Source organism: Euphorbia lathyris, chromosome 4 (genome assembly GCF_963576675.1).
Source record: "Euphorbia lathyris chromosome 4, ddEupLath1.1, whole genome shotgun sequence".
Lineage (NCBI taxonomy): Eukaryota > Viridiplantae > Streptophyta > Magnoliopsida > Malpighiales > Euphorbiaceae > Euphorbia > Euphorbia lathyris.
Genome location: NC_088913.1, coordinates 84,732,414 through 84,739,609, shown reverse-complemented (window position 1 = coordinate 84,739,609; position 7,196 = coordinate 84,732,414).

Here is a 7,196-nt window from a genome sequence, read left to right as displayed (position 1 = left end):
TTTGTGTATTTTTGCTTTTATTTTCTTAGTCACTTTCGCGGATATATCCATTTCTCTTTAGAACGACGCAAGGTATAACATAAGAGCTTGTCTTTTATTCGGAAGGGACGGGCCACGTTTGCAAAACTCTTTACGTTACAACGGGGTCGTTCAAAACAGAAATGTTCTTAGTTTTCGTTTCGTCATAATTTCGCTTTATCCCAACGTATTTAAAGAATTTGAATAACGACCATCGTTAATATAGTCGTTTGAATCGAGCTATAACTATCCTGAATATCAAATCGACTTGAACTAATACGTGCTTACGTCACAACACATTTCCTGAACATGTGCCTTCTTCGAGACACGGAAAGGGACCAGGCGGGTCGCACAAGTTCATTCATACGAGATGACTAAGTCGTCTTTAGTTCGAATCGTTTCGATGTTTTGGGGTAGTTTATACATCGGTTTAAGAGTATATATTAACGTATCGTTTCATTTCCTTTACATATTTTAGGATTAGACACGTATTATGGCAATTTGAAAACACGAACTGATTCATTTATCACATCAAAAATAGTAACGGGTAATCCTATGGCAACTTCTAAGGCTACTATATGCTGACACGGCTGATCGCGGGACCTCACAGGACCGCACAAATTCACCCCTAACGAATGGATGGGGACCCTTTGGCGCCTTACTGTAAGGGGGAACTTACACTAGCCTCTTTCGAGCGACGAATGGACTCTCGCTAGAGGTTTCGCGGAAATTACCCAAAAGGTTTGCAATAATTCTTATGAATGCATACGAAAAGAAATAATACGATCCGTCCCCGTTAAGGGCTTAATACACGCCTTTCGGAATCAAATTTCTCGCTTCCCCAGCAGAGTCGCCACTTGTTAGACAAGATGCCGAACGGCCTCGCCCGGGCGGACCGGGGGGTGGACACCTCATGGCGATGTAAGCGGTGATTGGCGCCGAAAGCAACCAATCGTGGAATCAAGCTGCTCGGTAGGACCGGAGCTCGGAGTATGGAAGAGTCGCCACCAACGAATGGGAAAATGAACACCGATCCCTTGTAGGAGACCGGTGAGGGTTCGGGAAACTTAGGTACGAGCCGAGAAGGCTAGCTCCTTTCCGGAGAAAGGCTACTAGGCACCCCGACATCGCCCGGTTATGAACCACCGGCCTCCTACTCAGCGTGTTAGGCGATAACAGACTAATCGTATATTCCTTTAAGTTTGAAATTCAATTGAAACCTTTTCTTTCTCACTTTGAAAACCGTTTTGAGCATACATTATTGAAAGCCATTTTAGTAAAGAATCACCATGTACATAAATTCAAAATACATGGGAGAGAGAGGGGGAGAAGGAAGAATTGATTTATTCACAGTGTGATTTATGCCTTAGTTTATACACTAACTCTAAGCTAATCTCACTCCCTGAAAACGAGTTTATTTACATGGTTCGTACCTTAATCGCTGTGGGAACGGTTTAGGTACGTTTCAAAGCCCTGTTAATGCTATTCACTCGAATCGCCGTTGGAACGACTCGAGCGTTTGGAAACGTTGAGCAAACATTTTTAATCTAAAAGCGTGATTAAGCATACAAGTCCATTTATTTTTGTACAAAATCATTTAGTTAGGAAAACAATTCAAAACTTCATTATTCACAAAAGCAATTTTAATTACAATGTTCGCTTAATCCGTCGTTGGAACGAATCAAGGTTTTAACACGTGATGTTTTAGGAAACGGTTTAAAAACGTCAAGAAAACGTTATTTACACTTTAGGAATATCTAGAAAACTTAAATTTAAATAAAACAATTAAACTCTCTTTTTGTGGTTTTATTTTCCCCTTTTTTCACTCAATTGAACCTTACTTGAACATAATCACAACAATTAACAATCTAATCTCAATTCACCCAACCAAATACATTTGAAAGAATATATATATATAAATAGGAAAATAGAGTGAATATATATAGATATACATATGTACAAAAATGAGTAATAATACCCATTAAAACAAAATAGAGAAAATGATACACCTTAATAAATAAAAATAGTGATGAAAATACTACTAGGTATAATATGTTTTTATTCTAACTAAAACATGTAAAGAAAATGAATAAGGTTCATAAATAAGAAAATAGTATTTAACCCCCCCCAAATGGTTTATGATGAGCATATATAGAAAATAACCCTTAATAACCCCCAAAATAACAAATGTGTATGATTTAAATTAATTAAATGGGAAATCTATAAATATACATATAATCTTATCAAATCAAATTGATGAAAAAATAATATCTAAATATGTTAAATAAATATATACCAAAAAATTAAAAATAATTGGAATACATATATTACATAATTATACATATATATATAAAGGACCTAAAATCTAAAAGTTGAGAAAGGATGACCAAAACAACATTTTTTACATTTCAGCAGTTTTACCGACGGAAACTCCGTCGGTAAACAGCCTTTAGTGATAGAAAACGTAAAATTACAGAAATGAACCAACAGTTTCCAGATTTATTCAAAAGCTTTAGATTAGATCTATTCTATCATTTTGGGTCCCCGAACTACCAAAATCGGAGCATAGTCTATAACGGAGACTCGTAAAACGATGTTTTATTTTAAAACGTTATTTAGAAATATTTTCAAAACTTATAATTACAACGTTTTTAATTCCCGAACTACCTTTAAATCGGATCAAGGTTCGTGTTGGGATATTAAAAAGACGAGGTTTTTTATTTCAAAATAAAAACCGAACCTTTATTTTAACGCGAGACGAAAATAAATAAATACGGGAATTTGAATAATACGTGATAAATAAATAAGTAAACTAAATAAATAAAACCTTAGAATAACTAAATAAAATAAATAAGATAAATGAAATAAATAAAACGAGTATAATCCTCGGATAATACCTCAAGATCGGTATCTGACAGCCGCAGTCGGTTGATTCCACGAGTTGTGATTTTCCGGTGTTTTTTGTGTTTTCGATAAAATATCAACTTTGGAAAATTTGGACTTTTTAGGAAAAAAAATATTTTTCCAAAAAATTAAATTTCTCTCTCTAAAAATGTCTAGAGTGAGAAAGCTCCAAAAAAATTGCCTCCGCCTTTTCAATGTATGGGGATCCGTGCCTTATATAGGCACGGATCCCGGAGACTTTGGGCGACGCCCAACTAGAATTGGGCGTCGCCCAAAGCAGGTTGGGCGGACGCCCAACTTGTGTTGGGCGAACGCCCAACATTAGTTGGGCGAACGGCCAACTTGGTTCGGCGGACGCCCAACTTCTGTTGGGCGTTCGCCCAACGTCGTTGGGCGTTCGCCCAACGTCGTTGGGCGTTCGCCCAACGTCGTTGGGCGTTCGCCCAACGGACATCGGGCGCTCGCCCCCGCCCACGTTGGGCGCCTGCCCCACGTCGTTGGGCGCTCGCCTAACGGCCGTCGGGCGCGCGCGCTCAGCGGACGTCAGGCGTGCGCCCCGCGCTGTCGGGCGCACATCCGACTATCGTCGGGCGTGCGTCGACTGCCGCAAGGCGCTCGTACCACATCGCTGAGCACTCGCGAGCCGCCCTTTCGACGACCGTAACTCCTTCTAAATTCCCTTTTTTATTATATATATTTTTGGCTTTAAAACTCCCGGAACCAACCGCTTCAACCGTCTTGTTACAGGTTTTCATCACAGGTCCTCCGACTCGGTGTCTACACCGGGATATTTACCTTTTAAAAAGGTTCCATCAACACAAAGAACTGGAACGGATGTGTTCTTTAAACGCTCTAATTGAAGCACCAAAAGCAAGGAAAAAGCATTTGAAGTGGTCAACATCATCAGTTTCAATATGTATCATCGTACCGGGATTCTTAGCCTTCAATGTCGCACAGTAATCCGGTAACAACATGTATGACTCTTCCGGTGAACCACTTTGAGCATCTAGGGCCCAATTCCTTGCTTTCCAGGATTGCATGTAAGAGATCTTAATTTTGTAATCATTTTGAAAATCTTCAGCAATGTTAATTGGTCGGTACACTCGATTCGAGAGATCAAACTTATCTCGAAGCAGTTTGCCTGCAACTCATTTCCCCTCCTATCTATGGTGTGGTAATATTTGATCTCTTGGACAAGTGTGTTGATCGATACCATCCATTCTTCGAAGTCTAAACATTTCAGAACCAGGTATCACAATACCCCTAGCCCGCCATTTACATTTTTCAACATATGTACATCTAACTTCAAACATTGACTTGTTAGATCTATATACCTTCCATTGGTACATATTTAAGATTGCATGTTTCCCGAGTGCATCTTTCAGTTCTACTTTGTTGGCAAAAATATCATCCACCTTTAAACTGAAGGCACCTTTATCTGTAAGTTTTTCTATAGCCAACGCGGGTGCCTTAGGGGCCTCTGGAATCCACCACATTGGATCAGTCATTCTTCTTTGGCTTTTTGAATCATCCTCGGTATATTTCGGGACATGATCAACTTGCGGCTCTATTTTGACACCGCTAGCTTCACTCTGCTAAATAGGTACTTCATAATCATCATCGGGAAATGCATAACCATCATCATCATCATTCCAAATTCGATCCTCCATTATATCATCTAATCCACGGGCGTCAAATTCGTGTGTAGAAGCATGGTTTGATTGTACAAGCACAACTTTTGTCCGTGTCTCTTCTTTTTGGGGCTTCCTCGTCTCCTTACCTTGTATGTCTTTTTGTTCATCATTTCTTCGTGGTATAAAGGTAGCATATAGAGGAATCAAATCAGTCGGATTCATACGACAATAGTCTATAAAAACTATAACATCCTCATCATCTTGAATTGGTGCTACTATTCCAAGAACTTTGTTTGGACCGTATGTCGACTGCATGGAGATATGTAGTTCAAAATCGGTTGCATCAATACTTACTCAAGTGTACACTTTCGCTTTTAACATTTGCAAATCGATGTTAGTTGCAAAACAAAACAACTTCGATTGACCGCCCACGTATGTCATATCTTCTCGAACGGTTTTCCAATGGCCGTGCTAGAATAACATACATTGAACAGTTCCAAACGACATACTTCTACATTTGAGAAAAAAACACATACTAACAAACAAAAGCGACAAACTTATACTCAGATAGTCTTTCGCACCTTTAAAAAATGCAACAAAATCGACAAGCTTATACTAAGAGTGTCTGTCGCACCCTGAAAAAATGCGACAAAACCGACAAACTTATACTAAGAGAGAGTGTCGCACCCTAAAAAATGCGACAGGTACGACAGGCTCATATTTCTGGATTTTATCGTACCGTGAAAAAATACGACAAATGCGACAACATTAAACCACCAGGCCATTGTTGCACTATTTCGTGGTGCGACAAATACGACAAAGTCGGAAATCCCAGAAAAACATTCACGACAAATCTGAAAAAATACAGAGTTTCAATGGGTTGAATGAGTTCGAAATGCATAACCCTAGACTATTTTCGTTTGAATTTGATATATACATCTTATATACATCATACTAAACACATATGATATTGTATTGAGATTAAAATTGAAATCTAGGTCAAACCCAACACCATACTTACATGAATAAACAAAGCTTTAGCTCTTGGATTGTTCACTTGATTGTTGTTCACTTGATTGTTGTATGAAGTATTGTAAAATGGAAAGAAAAAAAGAAGAGAAGAAGTAAAGTGTGGAGCAAGTGTGATGAATGAGTAATGGTGAATGTTTTTGATGGGGAAGAAGGGAGCATAAGGAAGACAAGGGTATTTTTGTCCAAATACAATGAAACTGTCTAGATTTATAAAAAGTTGGATAACTAGGCTAAAAACGTAAATGAGTTTTAAAATAGGCTAGTTTTGTAATTGTCCCTTTAAATAAACTATGAAATTTTAATTAAACATAAATTAAAAACTAACCTCTCTTATTCTCTTTCTTCAAAGGTAGATTGCAATTTTGCAATTTGCCTTTGAACCTTCTCTTTAAAGGGAGAACGATGAAGAATAATTCTCTTCACGGGTCTGACCCGTGAAGAGACCCATCGTATATGATTTGTACCTATTACGGCGTACCTGACACTGTAATGGGTGCAAATCTGCACAAAGCCTCCTATACTCATTACGGCGTACTTGATGCCGTAATGGATACAACTCTGCGCAAAAGCATTGCTTTGCGCAGAGATGTCACCATTACGGCGTACCTTTCGCCGTAATGGTACAATCGTAACCACGGTAAAAAAAACCCTTTCAGGGAATAATTTATTAACTATAACCAACCATGTAAGAATTTACCATTTAAGTCCGAAACAAAGATTTAATCCCAATTTTTTTTATTACTTTACAGTCATTTATAATAGGTCAAATAAATTGGTGTGATATATTTGACTTAGGCTCTGTTCTTTATTACTGAAAAAAACTGAACTGAACTGAATGCTACTGAACTGAACTGAACTGAACTGAACTGAACTGAATACTGAACTGAACTGAATTTAACTGAATGCTACTGAACTTAACTGAATGATACCGAACTTAACCGAATTTAATCGAACGTAACAATAATGATGATATTAGACTTTAAAATAATTTAATGATAATATTGGACATTAATAAGCTTATAATAATAATAATAATAATAATAATAATAATAATAATATTTCTACCAAAAAAAAATAATATCAATAATAAATAAACATATTATTAAAGATTAAACTAAATTAAATATCAAATAAAATCTAGGCTCGATAAAATCCTATGACATTAAATAAAAATGAGTCTAATTTAAATTAAAAATATAAATTACATACAAACACAAATTTATATATAATTTAAAGCCTATGAAATTAAATACAAATTTTTATATGAATACACACTCTTAACTTTTTATTACAATTAAGTATTAAGGTACAAAAATACCTTTAACGTTTTGGGTCCGGGGTTATTTTACTCCTAACGTCTAAATATGAATTTTCATATGAATACAAAATCTTGACTCAATTTATCAATGTTAAGGGTAAAATTGCTATTGGCTTCTAATATTAGGGATAAAATTGCACTATTTGAGATATTAAGGTAGTTGAGCCAGTTAATTTTTTAGAGCATTGTAATGTAAACGTATTAATATAATATTTATTTACTTTTCGCAAAATTTGCAAATAAGTTGCACCAAATAATTATAATTATAATAAATAATGATAATATATATA